This window comes from Hemicordylus capensis, chromosome 3 (genome assembly GCF_027244095.1).
Source record: "Hemicordylus capensis ecotype Gifberg chromosome 3, rHemCap1.1.pri, whole genome shotgun sequence".
Lineage (NCBI taxonomy): Eukaryota > Metazoa > Chordata > Lepidosauria > Squamata > Cordylidae > Hemicordylus > Hemicordylus capensis.
This window is the reverse complement of record NC_069659.1, coordinates 269,426,146-269,446,888: the sequence shown is the minus strand read 5'-3', so window position 1 is coordinate 269,446,888 and position 20,743 is coordinate 269,426,146. Positions and strand designations below refer to the sequence as shown.

General features: G+C 42.6%; 1 long non-coding RNA gene across 1 annotated transcript in view; it reads right to left on the bottom strand.

The window, feature by feature from the left end:
- The window catches only part of LOC128350787 (uncharacterized), an 82,726-nt gene continuing 61,983 nt past the window's right edge, over nucleotides 1-20,743 (bottom strand). Inside the window, exon 3 of the long non-coding RNA XR_008319455.1 lies at nucleotides 1-501. This is a non-coding gene — a long non-coding RNA (uncharacterized LOC128350787). The remainder of the gene's footprint in view (nucleotides 502-20,743) is intronic.

The window sequence follows — 20,743 nt, the reverse complement described above, 5'->3', positions numbered from 1 at the left end:
ATGTATGCATAGCTGACACAAGTGCATGTGCAAGTCCAGGATAACGTATTCTGATGCAAAATAAACATGTTAAATTGCTCAAAGTGGAGCAGAATAAAGTGGAGCTAACAGAAGATGGAAAGTCACCTAATCCAGCTACAATTCTGAAGACAGATCCTTTATACTAGAATACCCAGAAAAATTTCAGCAATATACAATGTATGACCAAATCATGTTGCATTAACAGATGTGATTGAGATAAAGCAAGATGTACCATGAAAAGTCTCTGTGTGCAGCAGGAACAAGATGGACTGTAAAAGTCATTTTGTGCTAAGGGAAAATATGATAATCTGAATCTAACCAGAGTCCCATGGAAACAAGAAAAGCTCTCATATACCCCAACATATAAAAGCCAGTGCACTTGATTCTCTACTTCAACAGAATTGCTCGGGCTGTTATATTATATTACATCAGTCGCTGGCAAGCTCTATGTTGAGTGCTCTGAAGAAGCATCCCATTGACCTGTGGAAATAAGTAAGCGTTGACATTACTGTTCCTTCCCATGTGTGATGTGAAGACTTAAAAAACAATCACAGGTTTGAAGGACTGTTCATCCAGAGGGCATACAGTACTCTACCTTAAGCTTGCCTTGCTATTCATTTCTCACCATGTGTCAAGTACTGAGGGATTAAAATGTAAATATGGTACCAATGCTCACTCAGTTAGAGGCCTTCATACTTCACGTGTTTTTGTTTCACTTGTTTCTGCAGTTTGTATAAGATACAAATAATATACTCTAGCACTGTAGATTATAATATAACAGGGAGATTATGATTTGCACTGCAACTATATACTATATTGCAAAACAATGAAAGATATTTTTCTGAAATAATGGCAATACTTTGGAAAATAAATCCAAATGTGTTAAAGAATCTCAGACTACGGAGAAGAGGGAGTTGCCTCTTAAATGTGTCATCCTCCTGCTTCAAAGGCTGTTCTCATGTGGTTGTCTCCTCTCCAGAGAGAAAATGGTCTTCCACCTGGTTCTCCTCCTCAGTCTCTTTCCTTTTCTTGTTTAAATATCCACACACACCCCACTCCAAATCCCATGAGATCTACCCCTTTCCCCACCTTCTCAGGATTTTTCTTCTTTTATGTCATTTACTAGCAGCCAGCTTACTGCTCTGGTCATGCCTCTTAAGCATCTGAGCTGCTGTCAACATGCTGGCATCACTTCCAGTTTTGCTGGCCCTCCGTCCAATGAGAAGGGGCAGGGAAATGCAGCCTTCTTCACCACTGAGGAACTCCTGAGCAACTGTACCACCTTCTTACCTTTTTCTGCCAAGTCCTGCAAGGTGAGAAGATGGTGTTGGGACTTGGGTTATTGGGACACTGCAAGGGCAGCAAGATGCCCCTTCCACCACACCTGCCTCCCTCTGCTGCACCCCACCATTGAAGCAGCTCTGGTGGTGGCATATAGAAGAGCTATCCCTCCCCTCCTCCTTTTTGTGTAAACCAGTATGTTTCTACAAAATATTACAAAGATGTTATAAGCCTCCAATGATCTCTATGCCAGAGGAAACCAACATCCAGGTAGAAGTGCAACCCCGGAACTTCTCACTGATCAGAGTGGTGGGGAGTAGGAGCATAACAATATGCTCTAAATGAGTTTTGTTGTACTTGGCAAGTCTGGATGATGGTTTGTGGGGGTTTTGGTACAGGTGAATTTAAGTTTCACAATGACCTTAATGTTTACATCAAATTGCAAGATGTAGATTATTAAAATGTTTACATCAAATTGCAAGATGTAGATTATTTAAATGTTAGGGAAAAGTAATTTGATCCCTATCAAATTCATATTTTCTGTGAGTCACTGTGAGTCAAATTTTGTGATGGCTCATATTGGAAGAATTTAGAGTTTTTAATATTCAGTCCACTATACAGTATTTTATTATCACACCAAAATAGCCCCCCCCCCACTTTAAATACTATATTCATTGCACTTTAAGGCTCAGAAATATTTACCAAGTTGAAAAGGAGAACATGATTGGCTGCCTTTTATGAATAGCTGGCTGTCCCTGAATAAACAGCATGATTGAATGAATGCTTGGAGTTAACAAAGCTTCTTTTCAAAGCTCAGTACAAGGAAAAGCTAAACTAGTGCCAAACCATTTATGTAGCAGTTTGTTTCAGCAATGAAACAGAATTTGTGCTTAATGAGATAATAGAACCATGTGTATGTGTGTATGACACAGAGAGAGAGGATGGGAGAGGAATGAGAGAGAGATTGTTTTCCTTTTTACATCTCCCAAAGCAATGAACTAAAATTGAATTATTTTTCCAATTTCAATGGTAAAATCAGAAAACACAGTATCTAGGACCAGCAGCATCAAACAGATGGTTCACCTCAAAGACATTCAGCATTCAATGTAGCTTTGTTTAAATGGAGAAGGCAGTGCATTTGAAATGAATTAACTTCTTTCCCCTTCTTTTGTCATTATGTCTGTGTGGCTGCTATAAAATGCATCTTCATACTTCCTATTAAAATAATTGGAAACTCAACCTGGGTGGTGCTACGGAAATAAGGGGGACAAGTGCCTCCTTTCAGATTATTTGCCCCCTACTGCCCCTCCCCAATGAGGAGAACCATTTCCTTAACAGCTTGGGCATGCAGAACTGAGGTTGTCCCTAATCATTTTTCTAGTGCTGCCTCTACAGTACCTGTCACATCTGCATCACACGAACTGACAGTGTCTTTATGGTCGGTTAGCAAATACATTGCAGTTTAGCGTCTTAAATATGCCTGTGACACATACTAAATAATTTAGCCCATTTTTTTTTAGAATGAAAGAGTCTTGTGACATTGGTATTGCATCTGTCTGTGCAAACTGCACAATTAAAAGGCATTACAAGAAAGGATGTACAGCATGCAGTTGTCCAAATGGGAAACCGTTCCAGCTGCATTGCCTTTATTCTTCAAATTACATTTTAGAGCATAGCCATTTGACCAGAATTTATGCAAAGGCCACTGTCTTACCAGAGCATTTATTTTGGTGTGCATCCATTAGTAAATACACATTATGATCTTTGTGCAAACATAGTGGAGCCTTCCAGCAAGCACCAGGGATACGAATACAAAGGTTTCATAATACGGTACTTTCTATTATGAATCAGCTATCATGATCCCTACAGAAAAGCAAAGATGGTTTATTTAAAAGGAGCAAGGGAGCAGGTAGAAATTTTATTTTATTTATTTTATTTTATAGTGGGGGGGATCAGTGTTTACATGGTGAGTTGGATTTTTTTAAAGGTGCACAAACTTGTGTAGGAGTTTTCAGGTCTATGTGTACTCCACTCCCCACGTTTTTAAATTCTTAGTTTTTCACAAGGGTGTCTCCTTTTCTACATACTGTCTCCTTTTCTGCATTTCAGCAGAGCTTGCAGGGTGCTGCTGCATATATTCTACCAAGATTTCTAACAACCCACAGACTGAAAGATGAAATATGGTACAGTCTGGACAACATGCATCTTCTCTTTTTTATAAATGGCTTTAGAAAGAACATTTGCAGCCATTTGCAGCATTAACATCACAGAATAATAGCCTCTTCCTCTGGTTCCTTTACAGAAATGCAGTGTCCACTCTCTTGCTCCTGGTACAGTGCCATGTAAGTAATAGGGATCTATCGATCGATCTATCTATCTATCTGCATTCACACATAATGAAAACTGGAGTTAAAGGATCCAGTGGTTGCCAAACCTGTATGTCTGAATGTATGCAATTCCAGTCCCATTTGGGATGAGACCTGAGGTTGTGCTCTGCAAACTCCAGTCTGAACCGTCAGCTTGTAGTGAGTTTCGCTGCTCATACCCGAGGTTTGAGTTCTGGAGTGTGATGTGCAAATGCAGAACTGAAGGCTGCATTCTCTGTAACCAGAACTGAGGAAGGAAGCACCTCCCTCTCTCCGGCCATGATTGGCTTTGCAAGATAAACTGCCCAGAGAACTTGTGTTTGGGGCAGTATAGAAATATATTAAATAAATAAATATTAAATAAATATCCTTCATGCAAGGAAGAAGTCCACACAGTCAGTTTTCCTCCTCCATTTTGCCCGAATGCAGTGTGTGTGTGCAGGGGCGTATCTAGGGGTAGGGCAGGCAGGGCACGTGCCCCGGGCGCCACTTGAAGGGGGGGCACCATTTTAAAAAAATATTATTTTTTTTAAAAAGGCCACTGAAAACAAAATGGCCACTGTGCATACTCAAATGGCCTCTGTGAGGCCTCATGCCAGGCCTCGCAGAGGCCATTTGAGCATGCACAGTGGCCATTTTGTTTTCAGCGGCTATATATCTATATCTATATCTATCTATCTATCTATCTCGCCACCACACATGCTCAAATGGTCCCTGCAAAGCCCTAGAGGCCAGCGAGGGGAGCGGGAACCTTTGCAGACCCACCCCACAGCCTTTAGGGGCTACAGGTGGTTTTTAAAATATATATATATAATATAAGTCACTGTACACATATTCAGTTTGGCACTATGTACAGAGAATCAGGGCTTGTGAATAATGAGCTGAAGCTTATGAGCTAGGATTGTATTCATTTGCTCTTTGCTTCTTGTTATAAGTGAGTTAAATGTGATGCCTTAATAATATAGCTATTAATGGTGAGTTTGTCTTTCAATCAGTGTGAAATTAGTATTAATTAGCCTTAGTATTAAGGCCCACTGGGAGTTTCTTGCTCTCTTTCTCTCATTTTAACTTTCTTTCTGAAATACTAGAACAGGCTTCCCCAAACTGCGGCCCTCCAGATGTTGCTGAACTACAACTCCCAGCATCCCTAGACACAATTTTATGTGGCTGGGTATGCTGGGAGTTGTAGTTCAGCAACATTTGGAGGGCCGCAGTTTGAGGAAGCCTGTACTAGAATATATTCCAAGCAGACACAGTTTACTCTGCATATCTTTTAATTATTTTCAGAGTAAATAGGGAAAAGTCAAATTCTCCATTTCTTTTAAAAACTTATGTAATAGTGATGCTACAATGCATAGTAGAGAATTAGACATTAGTTTTCCAAGTATACCTCCACAAAGTATTTGGGTATTTCATGAGCCCTAGCATACTGAAATTTGTAGTTTTCTAAATTGTTTTTGAAAAATTAAAAGATTAATGAGCTTGACTTGTATTTTTCAGCTGATATTATGGTAAAGTTATCTGAAAGATGGGTGTTGGATGTTTGGACAAGGGGCGCAATTTCAGTGCTTGCCCTAGGCGCTATTTTCCCTAGATATGCCTGTGTGTGTGTGTGTGTGTGTGTGTGTGTGTGTGTGTGTGAAATCGCAAGTCTGTTACATGTGATCTCTCTCTCGATCTCTCTCTCTGAATCACAGATTCTAGCTAGAAGTCACTTCACAAGTCATATTGTACAGACTTTCCCCTTAAAGTAACTTACTTACATCTGAAGCATTCCTAAGAGATGTCCATTCAACATCATTTTTTTAGTCCACCTTTTTTTTTTTTTTTTACTACTAGCCTGCCAGTGGCTGACATCCTGACTAACACTGTGTTTGAGCAAGAACTTTGCACTAGCTAATTGTGTTAAGTCTGGAGCTTGTATTCTAGACTAGTATTTTACAGGGTGCACAACCTGTGGCATGCCTCATATGTTTTGTTGGGAACATTTGTGCAATAGCACCATTTTGAACTTTTGAACATTACCATGAATTACGCAGTTATGCTGTGTGTATATACAGGTGAAACTCGGAAAATTAGAATATTGTGCAAAAGTCTTAATTTCAGTAATGCAAATTAAAAGGTGAAACTGATATATGAGACAGACGCATTACATGCAAAGTGAGATAAGTCAAGCCTTAATTTGTTATAATTGTGATGATCATGGCGTACAGCTCATGAAACCCCCAAATCCACAATCCCAGAAAATTAGAATATTACATGGAACCAAGAAGACAAGGATTGAAGAATAGAACAATATCGGACCTCTGAAAAGTATAAGCATGCATATGTATTCAGTACTTGGCTTGGGCCCCTTTTGCAGCAATTACTGCCTCAATGCGGCGTGGCATGGATGCTATCAGCCTGTGGCACTGATGAGGTGTTATGGAAGACCAGGATGCTTCATTAGCGGCCTTCAGCTCTTCTGCATTGTTTGGTCTCATGTCTCTCATCCTTCTCTTGGCAATGCCCCATAGATTCTCTATGGGGTCAGGTCAGGCGAGTTTGCTGGCCAATCAAGCACAGTACACTGTATACTTTTCGGAGGTCCGATATTGTTCTATTCTACAATCCTTGTCTTCTTGGTTCCATGTAATATTCTAATTTTCTGGGATTGTGGATTTGGGGTTTTCATGAGCTGTACGCCATGATCATCACAATTATAACAAATTAAGGCTTGACTTATCTCGCTTTGCATGTAATGCGTCTGTCTCATATATCAGTTTCACCTTTTAATTTGCATTACTGAAATTAATGGACTTTTGCACGATATTCTAATTTTCCGAGTTTCACCTGTATATATATGTGTGTTTGTGTGTGTGTGTGTGTATATATATATATATATATATATATATAGAGAGAGAGAGAGAGAGAGAGAGAGAGAGAGAGAGAGAGAGAGAGAGAGGTTTTCCAGGAACGAACAACAAATAACCATTTTGACAGACAACTTATACAACAATCTTAACTATGCAATCCATGACATGTTTTATGAACAGCTATAATGGTAAGATGTGGAAAAAAGAAAATAAAAGAAAAAGGTGGAAGAATGAAAGATAAAGGGAAATTCATCTGCTTATTTACCACCCCCCCCCCAAAGAACTGCTCATCAAATATATATGACAAGCTATCTTTTTGCACTAGCACAACTTTGTTTGTTGTGCAGGAGCAGCATTAGTCAGAATTTTGGCCAGTGTAAGCCCACGTTAATCATTTGCAGCCTTAAGAAGATGAAAAGAACCATCTGTACTGCATCTTGTCCAGTTGCCTGGAGAAGATCATTCTTATCTGCCATAAAAGAGGCAACTAAACAAGCAGCTACTTGTGAGGCTGTTTTTGGTAGCTTCTCTTTTGAGACTTGCATCTGACCAAAAACACTCTTAGGTTTTGCCTATCATTATGTAACCCAGGATTCTTAGATTTGGTTTCCTATATCAGATGTTGTTGGCCATTGTGGCTGAGATGATGGGGGTATAGTGTGAAGACCCTTCCCCTAAAGAACCCCTTCTCTTAAAATTTCTGAAACAGGAGATCCCACAACATAATTCTGTTGCTTTCCTTTCCCTAAATTTCCTTAAATGTGTCCCTTCAAAGGGTGCAAGTGAAAGGATCAACTTCCCTTCACCCATACCATCATCCCAATTTAGATTCTGCACGCCCCCCCACCCCCAGCTGCTACTTTACAAAAAACAGAAGACATGCAAGCACACATCTTGTATAGTTTGGCCCTCAGTTCCAAGGCAGGGCCCTTGGACTGTGAAGAAATGACTTTGGCAGAACCACCCAGTCATGCTAACTACATACTTTGCTATCACATCTGACAAACCATATTGATTTATCCAGGAACCAAATCAAGTCTGGCTCCTTATCAGGACTCAAGTCTGAATTACCTCTTTCCCCTGGGATGTTTCTTTTATTGGGCCCCTGGTACTTTAAGGGGTCTCTTAATTGATTGTTTATTCTTTCAGCTTTGTTTATTTGTTTATTTGTTTATTTATTATTTTATTTATTATTACACTTTTATACCGCTCCAACTCGTGTCTCTGGACGGTTCACAATGATAAAACAGTTAAAAACACATATAAAAACACATAAAAACAATTAAATACTAACAATTTAAAAGTCAATCACAGAATTAAAAACCAATTAAAAAGCTGAAAAAACCTGAGTAAAAAGATGGGTTTTAAAGCATTTTTAAAAAATTGTCAGAGATGGGGAGGATCGTATCTCAATAGGGAGTGCATTCAATAGTCCCAGCGCAGCAACTGAGAAGGCCTGTCTCCGTGTGGCCACCAGACGAAATGGCAGCAACTGGAGACGGACCTCCACAGATGACTGCAATGGATGGTGGGGCTCATAATAAAGAAGATGTTTTTTCAAATACCCAGGGCCTAAGCCATTTAGGAATTTAGGGCTTTATAACTAGCACTTTGTATTTTGCCCAGAAACCTATAGGCAGCCAGTGCAACTCCATCAGCAGAGGTGTAATGTGGTCTCTCTGAGATGACCCAGAGACCAGCCTGGCTGCCTCATTCTGAACCAACTGAAGTTTCCGGACTACGTACAAAGGCAGCCCCACGTAGAACGCATTACAAAAGTCAAGTCTGAAGGTTACCAACAAATGTACCACTGTTTTGAGGTCGTTGATCTCAAGAAACGGGCATAGCTGGCGTATGAGCTGAAGCTGATAGAAAGCACCCCTGGCCACCTCCTCAACCTGATAAACCAGGGAGAGGTGTGAATCCAGAAGTACTCCCAGACTGCGAACCTGTTCCTTATGGGGAAGTGTGACCTCATCTATAACAGGTAGATCAAAATCATCTCTGGAGTTATGATCCCACACAATAAGTATCTCCATCTTATCTGGATTCAGCTTCAGTTTATTCTCCCTCATCCAGCCCATTACTGCTTCCAAGTAGGCATTTAGGGAGGATATGCCAGCTCCTGAAGAAGTTGACATGGAGAAATAGATCTGGGTGTCATCAGCATACTGGTAACACCCAGCTCCAAATCTCCTGATGATGTCTCCCAGCAGTTTCATGTAGATGTTAAAGAGCATTCGAGAAAGTACGAAGCCTTGAGGGACACCATACTTAAGCTCAGATTTTGAAGAGCAACAGTCTCCAATCGGCACCATCTGGAATCTGTCCAAGAGGTAGAAGCAGAACCACTGTAAAACAGTGCCTTCCACCCCCAACACTCTCAGACGTTACAGAAGGCTACTATGGTCGATCGTATCGAAAGCTGCCAAGAGGTCCAAAAGGACCAACAGAGTCACACTTCCTCTGTCAATTCCCAATTGGAGGTCATCCATCAGGCAGACCAAGGCAGTCTCTACCCCATAGCCTGCCCCAAAAGCAGTTTGAAATGGGTCTAGATAATCAGTTTCCTCCAAGACCGTCTGGAGCTGAGAGGCCACCACCCTCTCAATCACCTTCCCCAGCCATGGGAGGTTGGAAACAGGCCTATAATTGCTCAACTCTGAAGGATCTAATGCAGGCTTCATTAGAAGAGGTCTAATAATTGCCTCCTTGAGACAAGGAGGCATCCTGCCTTTCCTCAGAGAGGCATTTATGATTTCCACCAGGCCGCCTACAACAGCCTCCCTGCTAGATAGAACAAGCCAAGTTGTGCAAGGGTCATGAGAACAAGTGGTAGGCCTCACCGCTCCAAGCAGCTTGTCCACATTCTCAGGAGTCACAAACTGAAACCAATCCAGTCAAATACCATAAGAGGAGTTGTCGGACGCCTCCAGTTCAGACATCAAATTAATTGTGGAGTCTCCATCGAAGTCTGCCTGAATCTGAGAGATTTTATCTGCGAAAAATTCTTTAAACACATCACAACGGGTAACTGATGACTCCAAATACTGGTTCGGGGGAGGGGCAGATACTAGTCCCCTCACAACCCTGAACAACTCCACCGGATGTGAACTTGCAGAGGCAATATGGGCAGAAAAGAACCGCTTCTTTGCAGCACGTATTGCCTGAGCATAAATCTTTAAATGTGCTCTATGTTGTAATCTGTCTGATTCGAGTCGAGTCTTTTTCCACTTGAGTTCCAGTCACCTACCTTGCCGCTTCAGTCCCCATAGATCTTCCGTATACCAAGGGGCCTGTTTTGAAGCAGGTCAGAAGGGACGCTTAGGAGCAATCGTGTCTACTGCCCTGGTGAGTAAGTTGTTCCAATTCTCAACCAGGGTATCAACGGGATCACCAGCAAAGCCAACATTAAATCCCTGGATCCAATAACTTCTTTGGGCGGACCATTCTAATAGGCCCTAGCGCCTGCAGAGGTGGTAAGTGGTGGTAAGTCCAACCGTAACCAGATTGAGGTCCATCGATGACAATGGGGTAATCAGAGGAGTCCCCAACCATGGAAAAGCTCCCTGATCAGAGTAAAAGACCAAATCAAGCGTGAGACCTGCAATATGTGTTGATCCAGAAACCGCTTGGGATAGGCCCATAGTTGTCATGGCCGCTATGAACTCCTGAGCTGCTCCGGACAATGGTCCTGAAATTGTCCCGAAATGAACATTGAAGTTCCCCAGCACCAAAAGTCTGGGAGACTCCAACGTGAGTTCTGTGACCAAGTCTGTGAGCTCAGTAAGGGATTCCGTTGGGCAGCAGGGCGATCGGTATACCAACAGAAGTCCCAATCGATCCCTGGTCCCCAAACTAAAGTACACACATTCAATATGGTCCGATACCCTAACAGGGACCCTGGTAAGGGAGATGTTATAGACCACAGCCACTCCACCTCCCCACCCATGTCTTCTCACCTGCTCCTCTACAGAATATCCTGGAGGGAGAAGCTGGGCCCAAACTGGGCCACTAGCCTCCCCCAACCAAGTCTCAGTAATACACACCAGGTCAGCCCCTTCATCCATAATCAAATCACAGATGAGTTCAGATTTATTTTGGACCGACCTGGCATTGCAGAGAAGCAGGATATGGCTATGTGGGTTGTTGGCAGTGCTTCCCGAGGTCAGAGAACAGGCAGGACAGCCAGAAGGGGGGACAGCATTTAAATTTATGACCACCCTTCTCCTGGAATGGCCTGATGACCTGACAATGTTACGCCTTCTATTTCCCACCACCACTGGGATAGCTGCACCACATTCAAAGGCGCCCCCTGTCTTCCCATTTCCAGATGAACCCAAACACATGACAACAATTTCAGGCCAGTTCTAAAAGCAGCTAAACTAACTAAACAGAAGCTCTACTGTTGAGTAGCTCCTCCCTAATCTAATAATTAAACAGAGGGTCTGGCCCTTGCCCTCATGGCCCCCTGAAGTGGCTCCCCCAAAGGGGCAACCCCCTTTGGTGTCACCCCTTTGGTGGCAACCCCGCCGGTGGTGGGCCTCTCACTCTGGGGTCTGCCAAGGCCAGATGATGTCTTTTCTCTTCCTCCACCAGCAGGCTTCTAGGAAGCTGGAAGGATGGCAGTGTGCCTATATAGTCCTGGGCAGCCACAGCTCCAACAGGTGGAATGTAGGAACTAAAACTGCCCAGTCACCTTTGGCCCCAGTCCTGCAAAGTTCATATGTACCATCTTTGCTCATTGATTTGATCAATGGACACAGAACATCCATGCATATCTATTAATCATGACTCGGGATTGTATGAACTGATTTCATATATATATACATATATATATATATATATTTTTTTTTTTACACACACACCCCAATGGATTCATTGGCTGACATGGTGCACTCTATGGAGACAGGAGTGACTTGCAGCACTGCTGTTTTAGACCTGGAAAAAGCAGCACTGCTGTAGAGAACTGCAGTTGTGCTACAGGTCTTACCATATTTCTTCCCATTGTGGTGAATGGGAAGAAATACTCTAATGCAACCACAGTTTTCTTCAGGGATCCCACTGCTTTCAGATCCACAGCAGCAGCAGTGCAAGTAACTCCCATCCCCACAGAGGCCACATGTCAGCACACACACACACACACACACACACACACACACACACACACAACAATGGGTACAAGAGGTTTTTTTAAAAGAAGTAGATAGAAAACCCAGAGATGGACCTGGGTAATTTTGGGGGCTGGAGCTAAAGGCCTTTGGAGGTCCCACCCACTGCAAGTTGAGCATCTTCCCCCTACACACATACACACACATGCACACACACACTGTGACACATGAAGTCAAGGCCTTTGAGAGGAATTTTATCAAGGGGTACAAAGTTTCTTTTGGGCCCCCTTCCCTTTTCCACTAGTCATCCTGTTTTTATCCACTATGGTTTTATGCCATGAGCTGTAGCCTGTAAGGCCAAAAAAGGTATTGAAGATGAGAGAGGGGTGGAATGGAGCACTCTGTTGATTTTCTACATTTGAGGCCTTATGCTCCTATACTCCCTCCATGATAAATATAAATATAAATAAAATAAAATAAAATAAAAGAGGATGAGAGAGAAAAAAGCACATTTGATTTGAACATAGTTGTTTATGCTACAATACAGAAAAGGAGAAAGAATTCACACTGAAACATCCTTTTATATTGCCGTGTAGATCAGATCATCAGAAGTCATAATTATTAGTAAAAAGTATTTTTAAAAGGTAGATAGGCTTTGTATTTACTTTTTAAAAAGAGCTTTCCTGGACTTTTTTTGAGAAACAGGTCACATTTGGAAACAGGTCACCAAGTCTATACTCTGTTAACAAGTTCAACAGATCTAATGGCTTTAACTGTCCATTTACAAAAATTGCTTTATGTACTAAGGGTAAATGTTGCGTTTCTTTCCCAAAATCATCACCATTAAGGTCAGCAGATATTGCCCTGATAAAGATAAAGCTTTTCTCTCCACATCACTTTCAGACATGGTGAGATATTTCCACAAGAAATCAAATTTTTCTGCCAACTGCTTAACAGCATTGAAGCCGACAGTTAATCCTGCTATAACATTGTCTACCAAAATGTAAAACACACACTTTCTGAATTAGGCTTCTTCTGGTGTATCATCTGTGTCATTCATTTCCTCCTGTGGCCTTGACTCTTGCGCCTAACTCCACCACATCTATGGGAGAGTTTTATTTCGATCTTTAGGTTTGACGCAACCAATTTGGCTTCATTCCACATGCATTTCCAGTTGTTTCGAAGTTTTGTCAGATCTGTGAGGAGAGTTTCTATGTTTGCTACTTGAACATCAGTGTGGCATCTCTAGCTTGGATGACCTTGTTGCAAATATCTATGTCAGCTAATATTTTGTACCACACAGCTGACATTAACACACAGGCAAAAGATGTCACATATAATAAAACTCCATGGACTTCATTTCTTGTTTTGGCCATCAAATTTAGTTCTAGGAGGTCTTCCAGTGCCAATTTAATGCCAGGCAAGTTAGCTGCAAAAGGCTTTACACATTCAACGCGATCTGACCATCTTGTTTCAGAAAACCAATACGGTTTTGTAGTAATTCCCACCGCTTTGGACTGGAACTGAACAGGTGGTACACAGTTTGAATTGTTCTGAAAAAGGTTATTGCTTCAGGTATGCATTCAGCAGCAGCAGCATTTCCACATAAGTTGAGTGTGTGACAACCACAAGGTGAAAAAATGGCTGTTGAGCATTGTACTTATATATTTGCTTGTGTGCCGTTGTATTTTCATACCTATTTAGCATAGCATACCTACTTAAGTTTCTTGGTAGCATAAAAGCATTGGCTTATCAGAACATACAATATGTGATGCCTGATCTTTTGAATAGGCTTAGCCAAGCTGGCGATCATAGTTATCATTAGGTCGCAAAAGATCTAGAGATAAGCTATGAACTGTTGCAATAACGTGTAATATAGGTTACAGTCCAAAAGGTCCCCCTTCTGGATCCTGGGCCTGGGTACGATGTACTCCCTGAACCCCCCTATCATAAGCCCTGCATGAAGTATTTCTAACATGTGGATTCTTGAGGGCGCAAACAGCAACTGAACTCACAAGAACGTAATAGAAAACAGGTATATTAATGCAAATATGTATTAGCAGAAACATTTCAGCACACAATTTAACATATTCTCATTCCACATAGCCCTTTCCCCACTCCCCACCCACTCTGTCTCTAAAGCAGAGGTCATACTGGACCACCCAGAGCAGGTCACAGTCACACTTGGCCGCCCGGCACAGTGTGGGCCGGTAGAGTGGCATAGCAACCACACCACCTGTGACAGACTAAAGAGGATTTGCAGACCCCCGGGGGTGTGTGTGTGGTAAGAGTACCTCTGGGGAAACCAAGACCATGTAACACATTGGCAAGAAACATAAGAATTTACACAAGCAGAAAAAAACAAAGAGAAGTCTGCTTACGTGCCTATTTAGTTCATATCAACCAGTCAGAATCTGAGTGGAAGTCAGGGGTTTCATACTGAAGAGCTTGTATACATGCACATAGAGCAGCTGGCTGTGGGTACCTGGTCTGATGAATTTAACAGCACATGCACAGAATCTCACAAAATCTCATTTTACACTCCAAGCTGAAGAAGATCTTGGGAGAGGAGGATGTATGGAGTGTTGCTTGATTTTTAATATAGCTGAACACCACAAGCTGGACCAGTTGGATTTCTGAATCAAGTAATCACAAACTTTGGAAACATACTAGTCACAGCAAAGTTTTCCTTGGCAATGTGAAAACCATTTTTACAACTTACTTTCTAGACATGCCTACCAGCAAGTCAACATCATGCAGTTTTCATTCCTTCTGGATTCTGCACCTAAAGGTCAGATGGCTATTTTTCAGTTGCTGACAACCCTGCAACGTGCTCTTTATAATTGCCTTATGTTTAGAGAAGGGCCTGTAACTATTATTCATTGGTGAACTATGTACAGCATCTGTCAAAAGCCTAAAAAGTCAACACTAGATGGCGTAGCAAGACTTAGTTTGCAACATAAGGGGCCACCAGATAACAATGAATCTTAGCTTGCAAATACAAATCAGCTGCTTTCTCATTAAAATAGAAATTCCATCACACAGATTGTCAGTTTTTGCCTCTTGGTTTCAGTATTGGTCTTTTTCTATGTCATTGTTATTTTTACAAGCATAGCACTAGGGGTGGCATGGACTGTGGTTCGACAAGTGGTGTGAATTCAGACCTGTATTCTTGGGCTGATGGCATATTTTTGCTTTCACCAGTAACAATTCTTGCTGCAAATGAAAAATATTAAAATCAGCAGAGCAAAGACTGAACTGATACTGGACTTGACAACAGATTTTGAAAATTGGGAGAGGAAACTAGATGATATTTCTGACTGTGCTGAACTGCAGTGTCACTTTAGACCAATATCTTTAATGTTTCTATGCCTCAGTTTCCCCAGTACAGTAATTAAAATGGAGTTTAGATTTTCACATGACATTCTATGTATGGGTGTGCACTGACTGCAGGTTGACGAGTCCAAATTCGGACTGGCCCATGGACCAGGGGACCAGTCTGTTTCAATTCAGCCAAACCCTGAACCAATTATATTTCCAGTGCCATTTTAATTACTGTACTGGGGAAATTGAGGCATAGAAAAAAGTAAAGTTATTGGTCCAAAGTGACACTGCAGTTCAGTGACAGCACAGTCAGAAAGATAATATAGTTTCCACCCCCAATTTTCAAAATCTGTAGTCAAGTCCTGTATTAGTTCAGTCTTTGCTCTGCTGATTTTAATATTTTTCATTTGCAACAAGAATTGCAACATGCAGTGCATGGCAGCTGTGAAAAAGTATGGCCTCCAGCCATACTTGGAATCATTATTTATTTATTTATTTATTTAATATATATTTATACCATCCTGAACTTACGTCTCTGGGCAGTTTACAACAAAATAAAAAAAGAAAGTTTAAAACATTACAGCAATTTAAAATTTTTAAAACAATATTTTAAAACAGCATTAAAACCATTAAAACAATATTAATTAAAAGCCTGGGTGAACAGATACATCTTTAAAGACTTTTAAAAAGCTGTCAGATATGGGGAGGCTCTTGTTTCACTAGGGAGCGCATTCCAAAGCCTCGGGGCAGCAGCGGAGAAGGCCCGTCCCTGAGTGGCCACCAGATGAGCTGGTGGCAAATGCAGTCGGACCTCTCCAGATGATCTCAGTGGGCGGTGGGGTTCATGACGAAGAAGACATTCTCTTAAATACCTAGGGCCCAAGCTGTTTAGGGCTTTATAGGTTATAACCAGCACCTTGTATCTTGCTCGGAAACACATCGGCAACCAGTGTCGCTCAGAAGTTATATGGTCTCTCCAAGATGACCCAGAGACCAACCTGGCTGCCGCATTCAGGACCAACTGTAGTTTCCAGACTACATACAAGGGCAGCTGCACATAGAGTGCTTTAAAAGGGGCTTAAACAAATTCATGAAGGACAGGTCTATCAATGGCTACTAGTCTGGTGACTATAGCCACCTCCAGCCTCAGAGGTAAGCTGTCTCTAAATACCAGTTGCAGGTGAGCAACAGCAAGAGAGAGGGCATACCCTCACCTGTGGGCTTCCCAGAGGCATCTGGTGGGCCACTGTGTGAAACATGGTGCTGGACTGGATGGGCCTTGGGCCTGATCCAGAAGGGCTGTTCTTGCTGTTCTTATGAATTGTTACTGGGAAAGACAAAAATATGCCATAAGCCCCAGGATGCAGGTTTAGAGTCTGGGGCATCACTAAAGAATATAGCCTCAGTTTGTTTTTCATTGTCTTGCCAGATTGATTGATTGATTGATTGATTGATTGTTAAATTTATATAGCACCTTTCATTAAAAACAATCCCAAGGCGGTTTAATACAATAAAAATGACAATTAAAATATTAAGCTAAAATTGAAACAAATCTGATTTAAAATATTAAAATACAAACATAAAAACTATACGTGGGTAAGACACACAGAAGCAGCAATAAAGACAATCATGTAAAGGCCTGGATAAAAAGCCAAGATGGAGTCCGAGGAACAAATGGCCACTGGGAGAGAATTCCAAAGTCTGGGGGCAGCAGCAGAGAAGGCCCTGTCCCGCTTGCACAACAACTGAGCCTCCCTCATTGTGGGCACCTGGAGCAGAGCTCCCTCAGATGATCTCGTCAGGTGGACAGTAACCCTTGGGAGCAGGTGGTCCCTCAGGTATCCTGGGCCCAAACCATTAAGGGCTTTAAAGGTCAGAACCAGCACCTTGAATTGGACCTGGAATGGAAACACACTGGTAACCACTGCAGCTCCTTCAAAATAGGTGTGATATGATCACACTGGGCAGCTCCAGAAAGAACCCTAGTGCCTCATTTTGCACTAGCTGCAGTTTCTGGATATTCTTCAAGGGCAGCCCCATGCAGAGCATGTTACAGTAATCTAGCTGAGACGTGACTAAGGCATGGGTAACTGTGGCCAGATCTGCCGTCTCAAGAAAGGGCGCTAATCTTCAGATGCTAATCTTCTTTAAATTTCTGGACTCGGTGCAATTCATTTTGAAATGGCTCTTTCCAACCTTGAATCCCATATCCTAGAGAGTGAACAATGCACAAGCAGAGGCCCAAAGGTACTTTTTGGGTACCTACAATTACATTAAACCCATCATTGATTGAGGTGCTTGAAATGGTCAATGTCCCTGTTTTGTCTCTCCCCCCCCTTCCCCGCACACGCACAGCCATGGGGATTAGATCCAGATTGGGACAGGGGTGCATAGGATGGGATGCTTTGTTTCCGGATGAAAACTGCATCCCAAGTGGCTATTTGCTGCAAATACCTGCTTCAGTGGGGATTTTTGGTGGGGAAATTTTAATCCACCTTCCCATACACTATGGTCATGCTCAGGATCTTCTGTGGCTGCTTTTGTTTTGGGTTTTTTTAATGAAAAGGGGGCCCACTTCCTGTTTTAAGGCCATCAGTTAAAGACAGGCTTGTATTCTTCATTGTAAGACCTAGGAGCCAGTGGTGGCTCCCATCAACCTAAGTACGGCTCCCTACCTAATTGTTTACTGGGCCTGTGTGAACTTCAGCCAAAGCTGAATATACGCTTCACAGTCCCCCAAGCACCATGTGATGGTGACTGTTTCCACCATGCATTGCTATGCTTTGCCAAGCACCAGTGAAGGTCTTGGAAGGCATCCATAGAGGGCTGGGAAGTGTGGCCCAGAGCTTTTCCCACAGAACTCTTAAGAGAGGCTTCCGTCTCTCTTAAAGGGCCCTTCCGTCTCTCTTAAAGGGAGAAAAGTGCAGCAGAGGCATATCTACAGAAAATAGTGCCTAGGGCAAGCACTGAAATTGTGCCCCTGTCCAAACATCTGACACCCATCTTTCAGATAACTTTATCATAATATCAGGCTCACTTTCAATGGGAAGTGAGTCCCATTGAAATAAATGGACTTTGCTACTAAGTAAATGTGTACACAGGCTGCATAAGGTCACCCATGAGGAAATATGGTAGGAACCAAGGTTTATGAGATGAAACCCCAGAGTCATCTGATGGGAGATATGAGAAAGAAGAAAGAGGACCCCAGAAAAGAGACTCAACCCAACCTCACAAAATAGATGCAAACATTTTGTGTATCATTTTAATAGCACATCTTAATGTAAAATATTAGCAATTTATTTTTCTTTTCAATATTTCACCCTTATTTCCTAGCAGTATATGTGGATGTGGCAAGTATTAAGTTCCAGAAGGAACTGGTAGAAACAGTAGCCCTCATTATCTTCAGATATTTTGGGGCAACCCCTCTATAATCGGAATACAACAGTATATATTCAATATGTGTTCATTCCAAATAACTACTACAAAACAGACACACCAATTTTTTGTTTGGTTTGCTTTTACTCACAATATATTGTGGAAAATTAACCTCTGCACTCATCAGACTCCAAAGGCACTGCTAAATTGTCCTACATAGAAACAGGTATTTATTTATTCTGGACTAATGAAGCCAAATTAATGACCACCAGCTATTATCATGGCCACCATCACTGAAAGCATTCAGAAACACACACACCTACAGAAAGGGACAGAAGTCCTTCCCATCCAGATAGTAAGAAGAGGGTGTTGGGGGTAGTTAGCCCGTGGTAGTTTACCTCAGTTGTACACAAAGGGATTCCTTCCTGATCCTCCACCATGCCTGTCTGACAAACTCCTACACTGCAGGGCGGAGGGGACACACAGAACAGTGTGATCCTACCATTTTTACTTGAATGTCAGTCCCACTGCATTCAATGGGGCTTACTCCCTAGTAAATGCCTGTAAAACTGGAGTCTAAAAGTGAAAAGAAAGCAAAAGGAATCCCTCTAATACCCGTTCTGGAGAGGTTAGCCTAGGACAGACAAGAAGAGCTCATTATTAATATGATTTCATTTATTTCTCGCATTGATATACCGCCCTATATATAATCACAGGGTGTTTATGATGAATGTAGCATTAATAAATGACACATTATGAGCCATGATTAATTTGCCCTTAATAAAAGCTTAACTGCAATAAAATAGCCAATGTTTCTATTGCATGTTTGGAGATAATTGGGGGGTGAGGGGATTCTGGAAATTGTCGATGAAAAGCAAGCAAAATCCCACTGACCACGCAACGCAGCGCAAATTAGAGGCAAACCAACCAGGGGCAAATCAAGTGATGCTAACCCAGTTTTCTAGGAGGGATGCCACAAAGGGGCTTGCATGGCTCTGCTTCTCCCCCTAGGTTGCCAGCCCGCCCAGCCCCCTGTTCACTTTTCCATGCTGGATGCTTCCCTTGCAAGCAGCACTACCAGCCAATGAAATGGGATCTCATTGGAGCATTCGCTGTAGTAGCTACTACACCTGACAGGGGCTGCCGAGGTCTGGCCATGGCTCCACAGTGTCGGGCGCCCAGAGGCAGCGGTGAGTGGTGCCCACTGCCTGTGGCTGGCTGCAGCCGCGGAACCGGTGGCAGTAGCAGTGGTGGCATAGCACCCCTCTTAAGTGGCGCCCAGGGCACGTGCCATGGCTGCCTCACCATAGATACGCCTCTGAAGTGCAGGACTGTGCAGAGGTCAGCGTAGTGGGAATTGGCTCTCTCACTGAAGGGGTTTACCAAATGGCCCCCACTTTAAAAATAGTAAAGATCACAGGCATATGTAGGGATGTGCGAATCGATTCGGATACAAATCGATGTGTACCTGAATCTAGCTGATTTGGGTGATTTGGAGACAAAATGAATCACCCCTGTGGTCCATTGGCTAGATTCGGGTACAAGTCGAATTGTGGCTGACCCTAACCCTAACCCTAACCCTATTAATTTCCCCAGATTCCCAGCTTTCTTTTTTTTTTTAAAAAGCTAAGCTCTAGCCCTTATAGAAGTGGAGTTATGGAGCAAAATGTGTGGTCACTATTTTTCAAGTGTTCGGATTCTTTGGTGTATAATAACTTCTTTCATTCAATGAATCCTTATGAGGATTCATTACACACCTTCATTTCTTCTTCTTTTAGACAGTCCCAATTGTCAACTCCCATGTGCCAACTACACCCCACTCCCACCCGCAAGGCAGGGAGGTGCTACTCTGTTGAAGTTTTCCATAGGAAATCATGTAGGTTTCAGCAGCCCCATAATTGCACTTGGGGGGTGCTGGGGTGGCCCAGAGTGAGTGGTGGTGTAGTGAACAGAGGGTGTCAGCCACCCCCATGGGTTTCTAGCCCATGGGGTTCAGGGTTCTATTGTTTCTGAGGTGTTCTGAGTGTAGATTCTCTGGTAGCAAATGAGATTTTCAATACAAACCATGAATCCACTCTCATTTACTTCCATAGAATCTACACTCAGACCACCCTGTACCCCATGGGTTAGCAACCCCATGGGAGTGGCTGGCACCCTTTGTGCACTACACCACCACTCACTCTGGGCCACCCCAGCGCCCTCCAAGTGCACTTATGGGGCTGCTGAAACCTCCATTATACCTTATAGGGGAAAACCTTAAAGATGAGTAAACTTCAACTATTCACCAAAAACCAGCCCTTTGCCCAATCCCTCTGCAATTTGGGTGGTAGCCTCCACCCATTAGGCACTACCACCTCACCACACTCTTCCACCCCAGATCCCACTTTATGCCCCAAATCTGCCTCAAAGA